Below are 21,833 nucleotides of genomic sequence, written 5' to 3'. Positions count from 1 at the left end.
CCCTCCCTCCCTCCCTTCCTTCCTTCCTTCCTTCCTCCCTCCCTCCCTCCCTTCCTCCCTCCCTCCTCCCTTCCCTCCTTCCTTCCAGAAGGCAGACTGCTACATGCGGGCCTCATCTGGCCGTGTCTGGAGTCTTGGCAGTGTGACCACCCTACGTCCCCCTACAAATGGGCCCCGAGAGCTTCCTTGGAGGCTCCAGCAGGGCAGCCCAGCTACTTGTATTCCCTTGACGGAAGCACGGTCCTCCTCTTTTCAGGTACGGTCCCCCTTTTCGACCGAGCGCAGCTTCGGGGGGAGGGACACACGGGGAGCGGTGAGGGGGAAGGGGACACCCTTCACGGCCAGTCAACCCTGCGGATCAGGGGGGCGGCGGACGTCGCGGCCAGACCACGCTCACAAACAGGCGGGGGAAGCCAAGCCGCGGAAGTTCCTTAATCTGAGGAAGGGGACTAAAAGCCGTCGGGACCTCAGGCAGCGGCGCACGCTCCGTGGGAGAGCGCACGCAAGGCCCCAGAGCACGACCTGCGCTGCAGCAGGCAGCCGGGCCGCCCGGGTCGGGGCGCTGACGATTGGCTGATGGCTATGCAAATAAGCCTATGATGTCACCACACGTAGACGCGAGAAGGGGCGGGCCGTTGCTCAGTGCCGTCTCAGCAGCCAATCAGCAGCAGAGCAGGTGTTGCGCACCTGCGGGGGGTGTGGCCTGGCCCGGGAGGGGGCGGGGCCGCGGCGCTCCAGCTGCAGGTCCGGACGCCTGCGCTCCACGCCTGGCCCTGAGGATGAAGGACGGTTTGGGCAGCTCTGGACAGAGGAGCGTGAGCTTCTCCGCCTGTGACATGGGCACGGCCCCTCTGCTGTCTTCCTCGTGGAGTAGCTGTGAGGATCAGGTGAGCTGAGGGTCAGGACAGGGTTCTGGAAGGTGCCCTGAAAATGCAAGGCACAAAAAGGTTTCCGTTCCCTGGATCCTAAGGGCAGTTAGCCAACCTGTGGAGCTGAGGGTTTGCTCTTTTAATTACTCAAACTTTCAAATTCTATTTTAGCCTTAGGATGAAAATATTTTTAAAAAAATACGACCTAATTCCCGACTTTATTAAACAGAGTGTCTTTTAATATAAGTTGTATTGCTGCTTCTGAAATCTACGGATGCCACTTTGTTATGCTTTCATTTATTTTCTTTTTTTAAAAAGATTTTATTTATTTATTCATGAGACATACAGAGAGGGAGAGAGAAGCAGAGACACAGGCAGAGGGAGAAGCAGGCTCCATGCAGGGACCCGACGCGGGACTCGATCCCGGGTCTCCGGGATCACGCCCTGGGCCAAAGGCAGGCGCTAAACCGCTGAGCCACCCAGGGATTCCCCGCTTTCATTTATTTTCTTAAAGATTGATTTATCTATTAGTTAGAGAGAGAGCACGAGCAGGGGGTGGGCAGAGGGGCAGAGGCGGGGGGGGGGGGGGGGGGGGAGTGAATCTCAAGCAGACTCCCTGCTGAGCACAGAGCCCATCACATAGCTTGATCCCAAGGCTCTGAAATCATGACCTGAGCTGAAATCAAGAGTGTGCCACTTAACTAACTGAGCCACCCAGGCACCCCTGTTATGCTTTTTTGCTTTTTTTTTTTTCCTTTCAAGTTTTGGTATCTTAACATCAGCCAGCATCTCTCACTGCTATCAGCTTGCCTCTTATCAGTTCTTACTTACAGTTTTATATCCTGTAAAACTTCCCACCTCTAATCTGTTGTGCATTTGGGAATCAGACCCTCAACACTGTCAGAGGTATTTGTAAACTAAAATTAACTAGGTCTTGAGCAATAGGGGCCCACGAGCAAAGTGCACAAGCTTTAAATCAGGCAGTGGCTTCCTTTCTCTTGGTCTTGGCATGAGCCCTGGAGGTGTGTGGCCAGGGCCATTGGTCCTACCCACAAGGTCATGCCCTCCTCAAGGGCTCTTGTGGTCACACCCTCCATTGCCTCACCCCAGCTCCCCTCCTTCACCTGTTCTTCAGAAGCCCCCTGGCTGGATATGCCACCTACCCAGGGTCCCTGTCCTGTCCACCCCTCAGTTCACTGTTGCCTGCTTTCCAGAAGACAAACGTGAACACCTTCCTTCAAGGCTTGAAACCCTTTGTTTTCTCAGAATGAAATCCAACTCCCTGGCTTAGTACAACATTTCTCAAGGGCTCACCTTTGGGGACCCCTCTAGCCCTTCTAACCACTCTTCTGTCCTCATACCCTTTGCTGTAGCTACAAGGAAGTGCTGGAATGGGCTATGTTCCTCTGGCTCCACACCAGTTGTTCTCTCTGCTCTTTCCCCACTTCCTCACCTGGGAAAATTCAGCCCAGGTGTCCTCTCCTCTGGCATTCTCCGTTGGCCTCTTCTATGTTTATCCAAATGCCTCCCCACCATTGCCTCATGGACTGCGGTAGTGGCTTCAGTCACAGACTCTGGAGTCTGACCACCCGGTCAAGTCCCAGCTCTGCTCTTCCATCACCGTGTGACCCTGGGCAAGTCACCTGACTTGGTTTTCCCTGCTGTAAAACAGAACTAAAAGCAGTAGCTAGCTCATTTACATCATCTTGTGTGCAACTCCTCATGCCATGCTTGGCACATAGTAAGCGCCCAAGTAGGGGGAGCTATTTTGCTTATCTGTCCCATAATTATTGGTTTCTAGACTCCTCCACTAACCGCAAGCTTTTCAAGGGCAGGCACGGTCTTCATTTATCTGTATTTTTTCTCCACGATGTCTGGTACAGAAGCAGGCACACAGCGGCTGCTCAATAGCAGCCAAACACATGAATGGAAATCCAGTCCCACATTGGCTGGGAGGGTCCTTCCACAGCACGAGTGAACACCCAGCACTGTGTGAGTGAGTTTCCCTTGCATGTCACTCTTCTCCCTTGAACCAGATGGTAAGTTCTTGGGGATAAGGGAAGCAAGGCCGTCCTTTCCTTTGGCAGCGGTGCCAGTCACTGAGCCTGGTACACCAGGGCCCTGGTGGGGGGGCCTGAAAGGTGACTCTGGGGGTGCTGTCCGCGGTGCTGAAGAGAACTGACAAGTGACTAATTCTTCTGCCTGAGATGGATGCTGGGATTTGCTTCAGGGCAGCCAGGAATGGATTGTTCATCTCCAAATCTCAGCCAGCACATTTTGTTCTGACATTTCCTTGGCACCTTTGCCAATGACGTGATGTTTCCCGTGCGGCTCTTTCCCCTGCCTTCCAAATTCCTTGGAGAACTGTCATGATGTTCCCCACCATCCTCTCCCACAGCTGTAGGCACCTCCAAACTTGGATGCATCACCCAGAGACCCATATTAAAAGAGACTGAAATGTGACTTTTCTTTGATAGCAAAATTTTAGAATTTCAGTGGATGTGCAAGGGAACTGAGGCTTAGCCCGGTGAGGGGGATTTGTTTAAGGTCACATCGTCAAGAAGGGAGAGAACTCAGGATGGACAGGAATCTTCAAATTCACAAGCTTTTGATATGTTATGATGCCAGGATGCTATAGGCAGACATATGGGGTCGCCCACAGGATGGAGGTCAGAGTGTTTCTATTTAGCTGAAGGAGATGTCTTTGGTTTAAGCTGAAGGAAACCAAATCCCCTGGCCCCACCTTCAACCCATTGACCTCCCAACCGCCCTGCAAGGGTGGCATTGCCATTGTCCCCACGTTCCAGATGAGAAGACAGAGGCCCAGAGGGATGAGACCGCCATTGCGAGGCTACACAGCTGCCTCCCTGCCACGGTTGGTGTGAAGATGGTGTGAGGCACGCAGGCAGGAGTGGAGTTCCTGAAGCAGGCCTGGCAGAGGATGTGCTTGGAAATCACACATCTTCTTTCTTCTCCTGAAGGAAAGGATCCTCACATTTCAGAGTGGGAAGGAGCCTCTCTGCTCACGCCACCCAGCGCCTCTGTGATTTCACAGCCTTCAAGCACATTCTCCTGAGAAGATAATGGGAAAGACGATGAAAAGCAAAGCCAGTGAAGTGGCTGCCTGGAAGGCAACAGGCTGCTGCTTAGCAAGTGTGGTGAAAGGATGGGCTGAACAGGAGGCATTAAGGACATCTGAGGATACCTCTTATCTCCATGTGGCCAGGCCTGACCAGGATAATGAAAACCCACTGGACTCCACCCAGGAGTCAAATCCAGTCTCACAATTTAGAGCTCGGGGATCACAGTTTGAGTCACCTGTGATCTAAGAACCTCACTTCCAGATGGGAAACACCTAAGAGTGTCAAGAAGGCATGAATGTGAGGACCCACGTAAAGCATCCTGCACGGTGGCTGGCACATAGTAGGCACTCAATAAATGTCAGTTAATTTGCTTGTCATTTCTTGTCCTTCCAACCTCACCGATATTTATTCATCAAGTATTTATTGAGCACTTACTATGTATGGGGTGCTATTCTGAGTCCTGGTGACCTGTCAGTCAACATGCTAGGTGCCTGCTCTCATGGACTTGACGTTTTACCAGAGAAATCAGAAGAAAAGAAGTAAATAATCAAGAAAATGGTAGCTATCGGTAAGTGCCAGAAAAGAACATTGAGCTTTATTTTGATAGGGAGTGGAAGGTGATACCTCCTATTTAGATAAGAGAGTTGGGGTGGGCCCTTCTGAGGAGATAACAATGAGCAGAGGCCTCAATGAGGATCTGGAGGGGAGAGCATTCTAGGCAGAGGGAACAGCCAGTGCAAAGGTCCTGAGGTGGGTACCAATTTGGTGCCCTGAAAAGGAGGCCAGTATGACACGTGTAGGCAGCAAGAGGTGGGAGAGGTGGGCAGGGACCCGAACAGGTAAGACCTCCTGGGCCCCAGTGAGACACATACATATATTTACCTTCTCCCAGTCTTGACGGTCCTTCAGTTCTTGGAAACTTCTACTTTTCAGAGCCTGTTGTTAGGCTGTAAAATCAGTTCACCCTGGAGGTTGGGGTGGGGGCCTTTAATCTTTTTTTTTTTTTTAATTTTTTTTATTTATTTATGATAGTCACAGAGAGAGAGAGAGGCACAGAGACACAGGCAGAGGGAGAAGCAGGCTCCATGCACCGGGAGCCCGACGTGGGATTCGATCCCGGGTCTCCAGGATCGCGCCCTGGGCCAAAGGCAGGCGCCAAACCTCTGCGCCACCCAGGGATCCCGGGGGCCTTTAATCTTAGTAATGAACCTCTGCCCTAGGTGCTGACCTTAAAATTCAGAACAAGAAAGGTCCTTGGAGATAGTTTACAAGTTGGAAACTTTCATTGCTCCAGGGGATCAACTGAAGCCCAGAGGCAGAAAATGACTTGCCTAAGGTCATACTATAAGTTACAGATGCTACCAGTTAGGATTATATACCTCTACAAGTGACAAGAAAACCCCCAAATTGGTAGCTTAAAAAGCTCATTTCTCTCTCCAGTAAACAGAGAGGTAGGCACTCTAGGCTGGTACAGCAGCTCCACGATCATCAGGGACCTAGGGTGCTCCTAATTTGCTTTACCATTTTCAACCGTAACTTCCACCTCATGACCCAAGGTGGCTGCCCCAGGTGCAGTGATCATGTCTGCATTCCAGAGAAACACAAGAGTTGAAAAAGAACATACCCTGCCCCAAAAAGACATGTCCTCGGTGTTGTGATTATATTGCATTGGCCAGAACTCGGTCATGTGCCCACACCTACCTGCAAAGGAGGCAGGAAATGTAGTCTTTCCACGGGACAGCTATGTGCCCAGCCCCGAGTTCGGGCTGCCACTCATCAGGAAGAAGGGGAGAAGAGATAGTGAGGCCAGCGGGCCAGCTCTGCGACAGTGCCACAGGTGAGACTGGAATCCACGTGTCCTGACACCCTGGTGTTCTCCGCACTGCACTTTGCCCCAGGCAGCCCCCACCATGATGAGCACATAGCAGCCAGATATAGGGGAACCTCTGTGGACGGTGGCCTGGAGGAAGTAGGGGAAGGGGAGGGCCAGCAGGGGAGGAGCCATGGCAGAGGGAGCCCCAGCTGTTGGGCCCCCCCATGGCTTTCACTGGGCTGGCAGCTGGCCCAGGGGCCCAGGGCAGGGAGACATTGCTGTCCCCTCCTGTGGAGGAGGCAGCTGGTGACACAGCTCCTGACAGCTCCCCATTGTTCCCAGTGGACGGAGTGGCAGGTTGGTGGGATCCCACTGTGGCAGCAGGTGGCAAGCCAGCCTGCCCTGCCCCCACCCCAAGCATCCCCCCCCCCCCGCCCCCTAGGCCTGCAGGGGGATGGGGAGCAGGGTTGGCCTGTGGTCCTCACTGGGAGACCCTCTCCTTCTGTCCTCCCCCTCAGCCTCCCTGCCTCTACTTCTCCCCCAAGCCTCCTGCCCCCGCTTCCCTGTTCTCTCTCTGTCATTTGCTTCTTTCTGTTCCCCAGAGTCTTTCTGTCTTCCCCTCCCCCCTTCATTTTTTCCTTCCTTCCTGCATTTCATTTCTTCCCTCCTTTTATCCTTCTTTCCTGTCAGAACTCCTCCCCTATCCACCCTCTTGGCTGCCTACCCTTCACTGCCGGATGCCCCACTCTCTGGGGGCTCCCCTGCTGCTGGGAGAGACTGGGACAGAGTGCATCCAGAAGCAGCTTGGGTGGGAGGTCACCCCGCTGACCTCTCCAGCCCTCCCCCCCATCTCTGTTCACTGAGCTCCCACTACATACTAGCCACTTGGGCAACACTTGAATTTACTGACCTCCCTGCAGATGACTGAGGCTGGTGACTATTATTCCCATTTATAGGTGGGGTAACTGAGGCTCAGCGGCAGGGTTGTTAGAAGCCACCCAGCAAAGGCCGAGAGCCGGAACAAGGCAGGTGGGACCCTCAGTGTTGAGCCCCTGTGGGTCACAGCCCCTGGGCGGGCACAGAGAGTGAGAGACAGTGCAGGGTAATGACATTCTGTTACTGATGAAGAGATGGTGTTTCCAAAACACCATCCACCCAGCTCATGCTCGGAGTTAGACGGTGACCGGGCGCATCGCACCCCCCCCGAGTGATAAGGCTCCCTCCTCTCACTGCCTTATTGCGCACCTGCAGCTCCTCGAAGTGACAAGGCCAGCCCTGCTGTGACCATCCAGCCTCCTAGGTCATCTCTGGGCAGCACTCGGGCCAGACCTGGGCTCATTTCCCCAGCCCTCCTCGGGTCCTTCCAGCACAAGCCCAGACCCTGCAGGCTGCTTATTCAGATCCCCCTCACGAGGCACCCCTGCGTTTCCCTGGGCTGTGTGCCCCCTTGTTGCTACAAGCTTAAGAAACCTCACGTATTCTTATTGCAAGCGTCTTCCTGGGTCTTGGGTGGGCTGGCTTCAGCACCGCATCCAGCCGGGTGGCTAACTTGGGTGGGAGGGGTGGGGAGCATGTGCAGAGCTCGGAAAGCTCTGGCAACGTGGCTTCTTAGACTGGTAGTATCAGAACTTAAATTTAAGTATTTTTTAATAGAGCTTTTATTCTTTACAATGTCCGTTTTATAAATTTTTTATTTTTTAAAATTTTATTTATTTATTCGTGAGAGACACAGAGAGAGGCAGAGACACAGGCAGAGGGAGAAGCAGGCTCCATGCAGGGAGCCCAATCCAGGATACCCCAGGATCACCACCTGAACCAAAGGCAGATGCTCAACCACTGAGCCACCCAGGCGTCCCTGTTATATAAATTTTTAAAAGATTTTATTTATTTATTTGAGAGAGGCAGAGACACAGGCAGAGGGAGAAGCAGGCTCCCTGCGGAGAGCCCGATGCGGGACTCGATCCAGGACCCTGGGATCACAACCTGAGCCGAAGGCAGATGCTCAACCACTGAGCCTCCCAGGCGCCCCTGTTTTATACATTATTTTAATGTAAATATGTTTCACAATTTAAACTTACAATTAAAAAAGTTAATATAGGGCAGCCCCGGTGGCGCAGCGGTTTAGCGCCGCCTGCAGTCCAGGGCGTGATCCTGGAGACCCTGGATCGAGTCCCACGTCAGGCTCCCTGCATGGAGCCTGCTTCTCCCTCTGCCTGTGTCTCTGCCTCTCTCTCTCTCTCTCTCTCTGTGTGTGTCTGTGAATAAATAGGATAAAATCTTTAAAAAATAAAATAAAATAAAATAAAAAGTTAATATAAAAACAGAAAACCAAAGCCAGATCTTTGCTAAATGCCCGGGGATTGACTCTGGACCTATTCCTGGCACCAGTTGGGCTGAGACCCACAGGGCAGCTCCAGGCCCTGAGCTGGGTCCTGGGAGGAGTGACCCTGGAGGGAGGGGCCTGGGATCTTGACCCTGGAGGGAGGGGACCTGGATAAGCTATAAACAAACTGCCCCTTCCCTACCACCCTCTTTCCAGACCCTCCCCACTCACCCAGAATCTTTGCCCCAAGCCCTGGCTTCATCTCCTTTGAGTAGAAGGGGGGAGCTTTGAGTGTTTATTTAGGGACTTCAAGCCCTTATATGGCTGGATTTGTAAAAAAATGTATGTGCCTACAGCATTCCATCCCCGGGATGGCCCGGGGCATCAGCAGCCAGAGGACATTCTGGACAGGAGGTGGGGAACAGGTGGGCCGAAGACCAAGGAGGCAGGTCCTGAACTGCCTTGGGACCACCTCTTCCCCCCCCACCCCCCCACCCCGACTTTAGGAAAAAAGAGGCCGGACACAGACAGGAGACAAGGAGCACACAGGCAGCTGGCATCCACCCAGCCAGTGACTTTGTGGGGGATTCCAACCTTCTCATCTATTTTCATCTCCCTTAAGTATTTTCTTGCCTCTGGGCTTGGCACCTGATAGGCCTCCCATCTAGGACCACCCTTGTTTTTGTTTCTTCTAAGGTCGACCTCCTTCCTCTGGTCTGACAGCCACCTCTTGAGGGCGGCCTTCCCTACCCTCTGCGGCCTAAGGGACCCGCCACCGCTCCATGCTCCATGCCCCTGCCTATTAGTCACCCCATTGTCCTGCTGAATCAGTGAGGTGTGCTGGAGGCTGGCTACCTCGGGGTGGGTTTCCCCAGGGCAGGCGTCTATTGTCTTTAAACAGCAAACTGTTTTTTGTACTTATTTTTTTGCTGCTACATCAGAAAATCCAAAGGTACTTTAAAAAAAAAATGCATTTACCTAAACTATTTGAAGCGGTCCTGTATTTAGCATGTGAACTCCTCACTCCCAGAAATAGGTTAATCCCCGCCCTGGTGAACACTGGATCTCTGAAACGTATCCAAGCCAGAAAATACGCCGTTTAACCGAAAGAAGCGGCTTTGGCTTTCTGGTTCTTTTTCTATAGCCACACTCAGTATACTTTTAACAGGTCTTAGTTTTGATTTCTGAACTTTTCACCTCTTGGGCTTTTAAACTTTAAACTTTTTTTAACCGTTTGAAATGGTAAAACTGAAATAGAACAGTGTCAGCTTGGTCAAGAAGGAACTTAAAATTCGGAGTGTGAGGTTAATTTTCTTTTCATTTCCTTGGTTTTTCTCATTGCCAAGAAAAGCAGCACAAGATTTCCTGCTTTTTTAATTTCCCCGATGATTTATAGATTTGGCAACAACACTATTTATGGGAAAACAGAAGAAGAAAATAATCTTTCTGCCTTAACAGAAGGAATTTCGAAAGGCACCGTGGAATGAATAGTCTTCCTGCATTTGTGATTAGATTTTCTCCCTGCTTGAACCTTTCCAGGGATTCCACTCCAACCCTGTGCTCTTAGAACAGAGCCTGAGCTTCTTGGGAGCCCATGAGCCCTCTAAATTCTGGCTTCCAGGGATCCCTGGGTGGCTCAGCGGTTTGGTGCCTGCCTTTGGCCCGGGGTGTGATCCTGGAGACCTGGGATCGAGTCCCACATCAGGCTCCCTGCATGGAGCCTGCTTCTCCCTCTGCCTGTGTCTCTGCCCCTCTCTCTCTGTGTGTCTTTCATGAATAAATAAAATATTTAAAAAAAAAATAAATAAATTCTGGCTTCCATTACCCTTCTTTGCTCATCTGCTGACCCCAGAACTCTATGCTCCTATTGATCGAATTTTCCTAGTTTCCTAAACAAAATCTGCCCTGTGCTCTATCAGCCTCCTGGCCCTTTGCACATGCTGTTCCCTCTGCCCCACTTGCTTACCCTCCCGACTCGCTGCTCATCAGTCTTTCCTTGCACAGCTTAGAGGTCACTTCTTCCAGGAAGCCTTCCCTGACACTCCTGAATGAGTGTGTGATGCACACTGCTCCTCTTTGCTCAGACAGCTTCCCACATGGTCCCACATGTTCTCTACCATAATGCTTGTCCTGCTCTATCATCTTGGCAATTCCTCAGTTTCTTCTCTGTCTCCTTCACTAGATTCTAAGTTCTGTGGGGGCAGGCACCATGAATTCTGCTTACTGCTGGATCCCCGGGATCGACTATGATGCTTGACACATGGCAGATGCTCAGTTGGGGCCAGGTGAATGAATGAATGAATGCATGGCCAGAATTTGACTGACAGCCACCACCAAATGCTGGTTTCACATCTCTTACAATTTATCATTCATAGTTCTTGGATGATTTTCTCTTAGTTTTTTTTTTTTTAAGATTTTATTTATTTATTCATAGAGACACACAGAGAGAGAGAGGCAGAGACACAGGCAGAGGGAGAAGCAGGCTCCACACAGGGAGCCCAATGTGGGACTCGATCCCGGGTCTCCAGGATCACACCCTGGGCTGCAGGAGGCACTAAACAGCTGTGCCACCGGAGCTGCCCTTCTCTTAGTTTTTAATTTGGTCATTCACTTCATCCATCCACTCAATTATCTACCCCTCTCCCTCCATCCCTCCCTCCATATATTTCTATGGCTAGGCAGAAGCAGTAGGTTAAAGTTATGTAAGTCTTAGGGAAAGAAGAAAGCCAGGATCTCTGATGTTAATGCCAGAATGTGGACCAGACTCAGAAAATTGGAACATTGCAGGTGCACCTAGGCAGGGAATACCGGAGAAATGGATTATCCAGTTAAAGGGATTCAAGTCTCACACGTGCACAGGGAGCCCATAAATGTAGACTCACTCGCCTCTCTCTCCCCCTCCTCCTCCCTCCCCCAGCCCCTCCTTCCCTCCCTCTCTGCTCCTCTCCCCCTCCTTCCCTCCATCCCTTCCCTCCCTCCTTTCCTTCCTTCCTTCCTTCCTTCCTTCCTTCCTTCCTTCCTTCCTTCCTTCCTTCCTTCCTTCCTTCCTTCCTTCCTTCCTTCCTTCCCCAAGCCTTCGTGGAGACCTCTTTCCGGTTCAGGCCTTATCCTGAGGACTGTTGAATCAGACCCAGATTTTAGCCCTTTTAAAGATGCGCTGAATTTATAGGGGACCCTAGAGTAGGTACAAAAAGTGGTACAAAAGGCACAAGTGGCCTGTGTCCTAAGAGTGGCCCAGATAATGTTTCCTGAGCACCAGCAGGGAGGTTGCATGGAGGAGGGGACATTGAATGGGACCTTTTTGATGGATGCGTAGGATTAAGATAAGTGAGAAGGAAGAAATGAAAGGAGCAAAGGCACAGAGGTGGGATAAATCCAGGCAGGTCAAAGGGAATCTGGCAGTCTCAGAGGAAGGCAGTGTGAAGAGGGAGAAGAGGGGGAGCAGGGAGAGGGTTCAGGCTGGGGCTTGGGCCGGATCATGGCCCCTGCCTCTTTGGCCAGCTGAAAAACAACACATTGAGTAACTGATTCATCTTACAAGTATTCCCGCGCCCCCCCCCCCCCCCCCGGCCTTGCATTGCCGCTTTAGGGCCCATTGCCCCTTCCCTGATGGTCTGTGGTAGCGCTTGGCCTGCTCCACCTGCTTCCAGCTTGTCCGTCCTCCTCTCTTCCCCTGTAGGGAGCAGCAGCTCCATAAAGGAGTATATCATGGTGCTGCTCCCTTGCCTGTAGCCCTCCATGGCTCCCTTGTGTCGCGAGCATAAATTCCAAGCTCCTTGGCTTGGACTACAAACACCCCCAACCCCTGCCACACACACACACACACACACACACACACACACACATCTTTATTCCCTCCATTCTTCCTAAGCTTCCTGGGGCTGCTTTCATTTCCTTACATGGCTCCTCCACTTTCCTCTGCTTGAGAAAGCCTTCAGCTCCCACTGCTCTAATCTGTGCAGGCCCCTCCGCAGATTCTGCAGGTTGGGGACAGATATCGATTCCTTGGGGACCCTTTCCCCCTCCCATTGGGCCACACCTGTTGTTGCCCGTTTATCTGGTTCCCCCATTGGACCTTGAGCTCCTAGGAACAAACTGAGGGGCTTGCTCACTGTTCTGTGGCCATTCCCTCCGTGGCTCAGGAGTCCCTGGTGTGGAGCAGGCCCCAGGCTCTTGGGGCTCCAAGGGCAGGAGACAGAAGGCCTTAGACTGGTAGGGAGGGGCGCCCCCTCCCTCCTCTCCCAGCTCCCTGCACCCCCAGAGGCTGGAGGAGGCCCTGGGGTGAGGAGGGGCAGCTGCCACCAGGGAGCCCAGCCCAGAGCCCAGCCTGATATTGTGAGGGAGGACAGGTGCCCTCACAGGGAGGCCTGGGAAGCCTGGCAGGCTCTGAGGCTGCCTCCAGGTCCCACAGGGGTAGAGGGTGAGGCCCGGACACTCGCCCCCTCACTGGGCAGCGGCTAGAATCCAACCCTCCGGGTCTGGGTGGGAAGGTGCCACCCCCTGGGGGTCTGGCCAGGGAGCGCTGGTGACTTTGGACTCTGCATCCATTTTGCCCTTTGAACCAGTTTCTCTATCTTTCCAGCTAGACCCGCCTGGGGCTATTTCTGCTTCCTCCTTGTTCAGCTGCCTGAGCAGCCTTGTGGCTTTAATTGGCCCATTTTCCGCTTGCTGGGAAGACGTCTCTTCCCTCCTCGTCCTGCTGCTCACCCCCACCACCCATGGGACCTGAGAGTAAAAGCTAGAAGTGAGGCTGATGACAGAGTGAAAGGCAGACAGAGACAGCTCAGGAGGAGGGAAAAGGTCTGGAGACAGAGGCAGAGAGACAGGGACAGAGACACAAAGGCTGGGAGCAGCCACACAAAAGAAGAGTGCCCCCCCCCCCCCCCGGAGAAAAAAAGACAGAAAGGCAGGAGATTGAGGGAAACACATAAAGACAAAGGGACGCAGAGAAGCGCATAGAAGGATTTACATCCCCATTGGAGCGACAGGAGAAAGAGGCAGCCCCCCCCCCCCCCCTTGGCAGAGGGGGACGGTGTCTCCAGGGAGGTGGGGGCTCGGGGCTACGATTCCCAGCAAGCATCAGCTTCTCTGGGCCCAAGTGCAGGGCAGGGAAGACACATCACAGACTCCCCCACCTGCCAGAGACTGGTGGCGAGGATGTCAAAGTGCTTTGTCAACAGTAATGTCTTACAGAGGCGGTTGGGAGGGAATCATTGTTCCGAGGTGTGGGGCTTCTGCTGTCTGGCTCTCTCTCCTCTTGCATTTTAAATGAGTTGGGGCAGGAGTGGGCAAGGCTGCCCTCACCTCTTTGTTCTTGATCCAGAAACATTTACTGACCACTTCCTAACCGTGCGCAGCCTCCTTCCAGGGCTCTGGAGATACAAGGCCATGGAGGCAGCGTTGCTGCCCTCCTGCTCGGGGCCGGGCCGGCATCAGGGGGGTCAGGGTGTTCAATGTCTACTGAATACACTGACAGGAGGAGAAGCCGACACAGCCACCCCCACTATACCCTGGCATTGGGGACGCCTGGGTGGCTCAGAGGTTGAGCATCTGCCTTCAGCGCAGGGCGTGATCCCAGGGTCCTGGGATCGAGTCCCACATCGGGAACCTGCATCTCCCTCTGCCTGTGTCTCGCCTCTCTCTGTGTTTCTCATGAATAAATAAATAAAATCTTAAAAAAATAATAAAACAAAAAACCCTGGCATTGGCCCTAGCCGAGGGGGGTCCGGAAGAGACCGTCCTGACCTCTACCTGGGCAGTCAGGGATGGCTTCCCAGAGTAGGCGACTCAGGAGAGAGCCTTGCAGGCTTTCCCCGAGTGGAGAGGGCAGGGAAGGAACCCCAGGGCTCAGCCTCTGCAAGGTGCAGGGACGTGGGGAGGAGAGCTACTCAGAAAATGGAGGGTGAGGGCGGCATGGGTGGGGGAACAGGGCAATGAAGCCTGTTGGTGGCCATGTCCAGCAAAAGGACAGCGTGATCAAATGTGAGCGTTCTCTGAGAAACCAGCTGACACAAGCCCAGGCAAGAGCAGGGGGCCCTGGGGCTGGGACACCAAGAGGAGGCAAAGGTCTCAGGGAGAGGAGGAGGGTCTGGGTCTGGGTCTGGATGGCGGAAGGGAGTTCCCACGGGTGAGTAATCCAGCGCTGGGCCATGTGGCCTCTGGGGCACCCAGGTGCCCCTCGCTCGCCCACCCCAGAGCCCACAGCCACAGAGCCCCAGAGAAGAGGTCTTTGGAAACTCTGAGACCAGCTCGTCCAGGGGGGGTCACAAACTCAGGGGTCACGGGGAGGTAGGTGGAGTGAGACAGTAGAAAATGAGGGGACCTGGGCAAACTGGGGAGCACAACTTCAAACGGCAATATGTTTTTAAACGTTTATTGAATACACTGCATGGGAGCGGAGGGCAGGACAGAGAAGGAGAGACTGCCCAGGTGCAATTTTTTTGAAAATAAGATGTTGGTCAAAAGAAATGGCTGGCCAGATTGGTCCCTCTGTCGTCGCTGGGCTCTGACCTCACCCCTCTGACCTCACATTTCACAAGGGGGAGACTGAGGCCCCGAGTGGCCAAGAGGCTCGTCCAAGTGGGGGCCCCTTGTCATTATCCAGCTCGGTTAACACCTTGGTTTACAGGTGAGGAAACTGAGTCTCAGAGAGGTGAAGTAGCTGGCCTGAGGCCGCACAGCTGGGGGTGGGAGCTGGAGAGGGGGAGCCGGGGCCACTTCCTCAGGCGACATTCCTTTCAGGAAAATGACTCAGCCCCTTCCAGCAGCAGAGCCGTGGCTGAGGGAAGTAGAAACTCAGGAGGAGCAGGAACCGCTAATTGCCTGGCGGAGACTAATTGGCTGGGGGAGCGGGGAGGAGGGCGGGAGGAGAGGGTGGCTGGCGGACACCCTCCCGGTAAGAGCCAGCAGGGGGACAATGAGGCGACCCCAGAGGGACCTGCTCCGGCTCACGGACCCCCACTCCCACCCCTGACCAAGACCTGCCGCCGACCAGCTGCTGGGTGGGCGGAGGGTGGGGGGCTGGGGGCTGGGCCAGGGCTGGAGGCCCCTCCTCCTCCAAGGCCCAAATCACCCCAGCCCCGGGGCCTGCTGAGCTGCTGATTATCTTCCAAGCCGGACTTCAGAGAATAATCATCACAACCGATAATAATGCCTCCCACCAGCTCTGAGCTGTTAATGTCTTCGGGGAGCAGCGAGCAGCTTTGTCTCATTTGGAGGGAACGGGCCGTGGGGTTTGCGGCCTCAGGACAGCAGAGAGCCCAGTGGAGGTCAGAGGCAGCCTCGTCTGCCTCCCCGAGCCTGCTTCCTCCACCTCACTGGAGAGGCTATTCTCTGCCCCTTTTGCTCCACCTCACTGGAGAGGCTGTTCTCTGCCCCTGTTTATCCTCGCAAGCCTCGCCTGGAGCTGGGACCTCTCCCCTGTGCTCACCCCACCGCCCACCCCGAATCCAGACCCACAGAACCGTTGCTCCACGGCTCTGGCTCTGACGTTTCTGCCTTTATTCTGCATCCAGTGCCGACCCCGTTCCAGGCTCAAGTCCTCAACAGTGAACTGCTCTGCATCCTACAAAACCCGATACCACCTTCTCTGTGAAGCCCTCCCTGATTCGCTCCCGCCAGACCTATCACTCCCTGCTCTGGGCTGTCACGGCTCTCCTCTCTGACGTTATAGGAAGATAGTACATCTCCTGTCTCTCTCCCCTTCCCTCAGGTCTGGAGCTTCCTCGAGGCCAGGGACACTGCACCTTACTTGACCTCTGTGTTCCCAAAGCCCAGCACAGGCCCAGCATCTGGCAGCTACTCACGGAATAGTTCTCGAATCAGATGGTCACACAGGCCTTACGGTTGGTGTTTCCTGTGTCTGTTTCCTCCACTAGACTGGGAGGCTCCTGAGGGCAGGGCTGAGCCCTGTTTATCGTCTCCTGCATGGTCTGATGCAGAGAAAGTCTTTTTTTTTTTTAATTAATTAATTAATTTATTTATGATAGTCACACAGAAAGAGAGAGAGAGAGAGGCAGAGACACAGGCAGAGGGAGAAGCAGGCTCCATGCGCCGGGAGCCCGACGTGGGATTCAATCCCGGGTCTCCAGGATCGCGCCCTGGGCCAAAGGCAGGCGCCAAACCGCTGCGCCACCCAGGGATCCCCGGAGAAAGTCTTCAACGAGGGTTGGCAGGTCGGCGAACATAGGAAAGCGCTTTGATTGTTGTGAAGCAAGATCTAGGGGACAGATAGAGAAACAAATCCCTAGATGGAAAAGCACACGAACGAACACATGGTGCAGAGTGTGCCCTGAAGGGGGTGGGTATATCTATCTGCCTGCTTGTCCGGGAATATGTGTCTGCATTTGCGTACGTGGGTGTCAGGTGTGGGGCTGGGTGTGCAAGTAGGCGAGACCGAAGCCGTGCTTTGCCTGCGAGTGCGAGCGCGTTACCCTGTGCAGTGTACGGGCACCGTTGTACTATGGTGTGTACGTGTCATTCGTCTAGAGTTTGTGGGTAAGTCTGTGTGTATATAACTGTACATGTGTCTCTGCTTTGTGTGGAGGTGTGTGCCTATATGTGTGAGTGTGTGTAGGTGTAGTGTTGCATCAGGGTTTAGAAGACGAAGTAGGAGGGAGAAGAAAATACAGAACTTGTGATTGTCAAATGCCAAGTGCAAAGAGCAAGAAGGCACAGGTGTTCCCAGCGGAGACCTGTTCGCACGCAGGCCCTGCAAGTCCCATCCCCAGCGTCGACTCCATTCATTCATTCATTCATTCATTCATTCATTCATTCGTTCCTCACTCGCGGCTGTGCAGCTGCTAACTCTGCTGGGCTCCGTGCTGGTTGCTCAGGATCTGACAAGCGTCCTCCTCCCGGGAATGCCCGTTCTCCGGGGGGAAGACAGACAAAAAACAGTCACAGGAGTGCGCCATCAGCACCATGACAGAGGGACCCCTTAATGCAGTTGGGAGGTCCGAGCAGTTTCCCAGAGGAGGTGCCATCCCAGGACAATCGTCGGGCCTGGGATGGCTTTCCTGGGCAGCCGGACACGCTGGGGCTGCTGTGGGCTCGGTGTAGGGCTCCCTGTCCCTTCCTACGCCCAGTCCCCCCGCCCCGCCACCGTGCTGAAACCCCCACCTTTGCTGTCACCTGCCTCACTCCCACCACCCACCCTCCTAGCAGGCCCTGCAGAGAGGAAGGCTGTGCTAACCAAGGAAAGGAAGGAGAACCCTGGGCTGTGCAAGTGGAGAAGGCTCCTGGCACTTCCTCTCCTCGGCGGGCCTTGGGCCACGAGCCCATCTCTGGAGCGGTGGGCGCGCTTGTGGGCGTGTTTGTGCGTGTCCGGCCTGGCTGTTAGCCTGGCGGTTCCTGGAAGGCAGAGGACCATTTGTCCTGGTCTCCCCTTGCCCCGACCTCCCCAACAGGGCCCAGGGTGGCGGTGGGCTCAGGCAGGTCCGTCAGGCTGGACATTCTTGCAAATTCGACAGCCTGAGTTGGACCAGAAGCCCAGTGTGGTGGACGAAGGCAGCTGGTCTGCAGACCAGACTTGGGGAGAGAAAAGATCAGGCTTCCGTGGCTGATATGATTTTAAATCCTTATTCGTAGGCAGGCCTACAATCCTTTTTTTTTTTTTTTTTTAGAGATATTAGCCACCCTGGCTGCCCTCACTTTTTTTTTTTTTTTTTTAATTTCAGGAGAAAAAGCTTGATAGAATAAATGTGATGGTAAATGAACCAGAATCCTGAAGGCTTTCACTTCCACTCGTGCCTCTGTCTCACTGAGCACCTGTGATGCAGTTGGATCCGTGCGGCACCTGCAGGGAGAGGGGGGCCGGGATTTGATTCAGGATTCTGCCGCAGAGGAAGGGCAGGTTCTGCGTGGTTGGAGGAGAATCTCGAAGGGCTTCATGGAGAAGGTGACACTTGAGCTGCACTCTGAAGGAAAGATGTTTCTGAGGGAGAGATGAGCACGTTCCAAGGCCCAGAGGTGGGAATAGGCGGGTAGTTTTCAGACAATAGTAAGTGGCACCCTTTGGCTTCGGACCCAAATATGGGCCAGTTCAGGGAGGCATGAAACGGTGAATTCGAATGGGAGCACCTCGTGGCCACTCTGGGCTTCAGTCTTCTGTGACCTGCTGTGTGGCCTTGCTCTGTTCCCCTCTCCTCCGTGCTAGCGGGTGTGCAGGTGATAGAACCATAGACCCGAACCATGGAGGCCAAGACAGAGATGTGTGGCGCTCTCTCAACCCTGTCCGCTGTGCCTGGGCGCAGACACTGGCCGTTGGCTCCTGGGGAGGTTTTGTGTTGTTATGTTTGAGGGTGCAGTGTGATGGGTGAGGGTGCAGGCCTAGAGCCAGACTACGCAGGTTCAAATCCCAGCTCCGGGGGCACCTGGGTGGCTTAGCAGCTGAGCATCTGCCTTCGGCTCAAGTCATGGTCCCAGGGTCCTAGGATCGAGTCCCACATCAGGCTCCCTGCGTGGAGCCCACTTCTCCCTCCACCTGTGTCTCTGCCTCTCTCTGTGTGTCTCTCATGAATAAATAAATAAAGTCTTTAAAAAACAAACAAACAAACAAACAAACACAAATCCCAGCTGTGCCCCACACTAACTGAATCCTGGTACAATGTCCCTAAACTTTCTCCGCCATGGGGATATCATGAGCACTCACTTATCAGGGTGCTGGTGTGGGGGTTCCGCGAGCTAGTACCAGGCACGGCCCCCTCACCCTGACCCCCACCCCAGGGTGCCTCCATACAGTGCTCGTGCCTCCAACCACTGCCTGTGGATTGTTGCTTTGTCCAGTTTAACCGGCTCTCCCTACTGTGGGTGGGGTGTGCGAGGTCTGGTTGGGGTCTGCGGGGGGGCGGGGAGGGCTGGGGGCTGGAGGGGGCTCGCTGATCTCCTGGCCCTCCCAGCTCTGCGGCCTGTGACCTCACCCCCAGGGCTGGCCCAGGAGAGTTAGCCCTGGGGATGGGGGACGGCCAGCACCCCGTCCTCTCCAGCACAGTCTCCCCTCTCCTGGGGCCCAGTGCGTCCCCTCTGCTGCGGGGCTACTCCCCATGCTCCCCGGGGCCCTTACTGCTGTCCCTCCTCAGGAGCTCCAGCTCCAGGCAGGGGTCTGGGGCTTCTGGGGCAGATGGTGTGGCCCCTCAGGGACCAGCTCTGGGCTCTGGGGAGGGGGGACCAACTCTGGCTCACGGGCAGCCTGCATGAGCTGTCAGAGCCGCCCTGGGGCCAGATTCCCTGGGGCCAGCTTTGCAGCCAGAACCTCTTCCAGGTAGGTCCTGGTGCTTCCAGCCCTTGGGGACAAGACCCCAGGTGTGGTTCAAAGACCACCTGCACCGGAATCACCTGCGGCTGGGGGTGCGGCGGGCTCCTGACACAGGCCAGTTCCCTCCACCTTGCACCAGGCCTCCTGCAGGGGAATCTGGGGCTCTGGGGGCCTGGGAGCCTGCAGGGTCCCCAGTGTATCCTGCACATTCCAGTTGGAGAAGCTTGGGGGCAAGGGGCAACAGAGTTGGGGAAGCCCCGAGTATCAGGAATCCTAGTACTGTTTGCGCCTCGTCGCCCCACTTCCCGAAAGATGCCAGGGAGTCGGTTTGGCCCGATGAGCAAGCCTGAGCCCGAGCCTTCTCCTCTCCCAGCTGCCTACACTGCTCACACGTCCCCGCAATTTCTAAATTCAAAATGGGGCCATGTTCGCTGTGTGTCAATCCCTTCCCTTGGGCGCCGTGCCTTCGGAGGCTGCCCACTGGGGAGGCGTCTGGGCTCCCGTTCTCTGGGGCTCGCAGGCAGGAGACAGGGAAGGCACCCAGGAGCCCTGCTGCGGGCCAGGGGTGCGGGCCTTCCTGGCCTAGAGCGTGCCTCCGACTTTCTAGGCACAGCGAGCGCCTCCCAAGCCCCTTTCTCTCAGAAGTCCTGGTTTTTCCCTCCATCCCCCGTGGCAGCTTGGGTGCCAGCAGGCTCACCTGCAGAGGGACACCCATACTGGGCCCTGGAGCAGGCGCTGGGGTGGGGGCGGAGGAGTCTGACACCCACTCTGGCCCCTGCAGATGGTCCGATGCCTTACTCACGCAGCAAACGTTCCTTAACACCTGCTGAGTGCGGCTTGCAGTGCTGGTGCTGGAGGGGGGAGGGTGGGGGATGGGGAGACTGTTTGGGGGCGTAGAAAGAAATAGAAGACTGGGGGAGTGGAGAAGCCCACACGCGGGTTTAGAACAATCACTGAGCAGCCTGCCAGGCAAAGCGACACACACTCATCTAAATCCAGGCTGCACGCGCTTGTTCGGCTGGCCCGCACTGGGGGTGGGGGGTGGGCGCTGTCTCAGAGGTATAGGGGGGTGCACTAGGCTGGAGGGGCAGGAAAGAAGCCTGGGCAAACAGGGCTTGAGTTCTAGTCCTGGGGCCACCGTGGTCTTGCTGTGTGGCCTTGGGTAAGTCTCTTACCCTCTCTGAGTCTCTGTTTTCCCCACTCCCATCTTCTCCCCCATATATAGGCCCTGGCAAATGGCAGACTTAAACCAAGTTTGCCTGACACCAAGTAAGGAATGTGGTTTCTTGATCACCTGAGTCAACTCTCAGCTGCAGGTCTGATGTTGACCCAACAGGCATGTATAGGGTAATGGTTAGAAACCCAGGGATTTGGGGGTCACAGACTTCCATGGGAAGCCGGCTCCATCACTGACACACCCATGTCCCCACTCTGGAGTGGGCTGGTCTTCAGCATCATTGCAGAGAGGATCAGGTGAGACGGTCCTGGCTGGGGCAGGGGTGGCTGGATGGGGACTCTAGGACAGGGCGGGGGCCTGTATAGTAATTATTAGTTGCAATACCTGCTTTTGGGGAGTTTCAACAAGTACGAAAGTGGAAAGAGGTTCGCTTCTTTGAAAGAGCATGAAGCCTGGGGTCTGAGGGATTCCAGGATGAGGGGTCCAGCACAGCGCCCAACAGGCCGTCAGTCAGCCCTCCCCGCTTCCAGGAGACCCTGCTCATCCCTCTGATCCCCCCCTGGAACGTCTGCAGCTGACTCTTCTTACCTTCCTCTCGTGCCATACTTGCACCCTAGAGACAACCGGAGCCCTCCATGTGGCCTGGTGTCTAGCCGAGCCTCTCCCCCAGGCAGCTTGGTCTTGGGCTAAGCCTGCTCCCGCCCCTGACTGTGCTGCCTGTAGTTTAGGAGCTACATGTACAGGGTCTGAAATTAGAGACCTGTGTGCCAAATCTGGTTGCTATTCATTGGCTGTGTGACCTGGGACAAGTCACTTAACCTCTCTGTGCTAATGAACCAACATCATGGGACTCTGGTAAAGATGAAATGAACCAATGCGTGTGTAACACGTAGCACGGACTAAGCCCTCAACCAACATGTTGCTCTGCTTCGGGTGAAAGCCAGGGGGCTATCGGATCTGTTTTCTTCAACAGAGCTGTCTCCCGGCCTGGACCAGTTGTGCCGGAAACCGTAGGAGTGAGTAACGAGAAGGATCCATGTGAGTGTGTGGTCAAAATAGAAGCTGCCGTGGCGAGGCGAGAGATGAGGCGTCCAGGGAGAGCCTGCCTGGATGTCTTCAGCGCGGTGCGCCTATAGGTTCTCATGGAAGGAGCAGCTCGCTGAGGCCTGTGGAGCCACCTTGCACACACCAGGACCCAGGTGCACGGCCACATCCAGTGAGCCTGTTGGTGGGGGTGGGGGGACTGGGTTCAGCAGGGAGGGCTCCCCCAAGGAGCAAGGGTGGAGCAGGGCATGAGCAGGGCACAAGCAGGTG

The 21,833-nt window shown here is 54.8% G+C and overlaps 2 long non-coding RNA genes across 2 annotated transcripts; both read left to right on the top strand.

The window, feature by feature from the left end:
* The first annotated feature begins 90 nt into the window (after positions 1–90).
* LOC140612670 (uncharacterized) lies at positions 91–20,790 on the top strand. Its single transcript, XR_012013807.1, has 3 exons — positions 91–256; positions 15,800–15,932; positions 20,568–20,790. It is a non-coding gene; the product is annotated as an uncharacterized lncRNA (long non-coding RNA).
* On the top strand, positions 680–4,322 carry LOC140612669 (uncharacterized). Its single transcript, XR_012013806.1, has 2 exons — positions 680–887; positions 2,243–4,322. It is a non-coding gene; the product is annotated as an uncharacterized lncRNA (long non-coding RNA).
* Positions 20,791–21,833: the final 1,043 nt, after the last annotated feature.

The sequence above is a fragment of the Canis lupus genome, chromosome 21 (genome assembly GCF_048164855.1).
Source record: "Canis lupus baileyi chromosome 21, mCanLup2.hap1, whole genome shotgun sequence".
In the NCBI taxonomy this organism is placed as follows: domain Eukaryota; kingdom Metazoa; phylum Chordata; class Mammalia; order Carnivora; family Canidae; genus Canis; species Canis lupus.
Note: the sequence above shows the minus strand (reverse complement) of the source record. Positions and strands in the feature narration are given on the sequence as shown.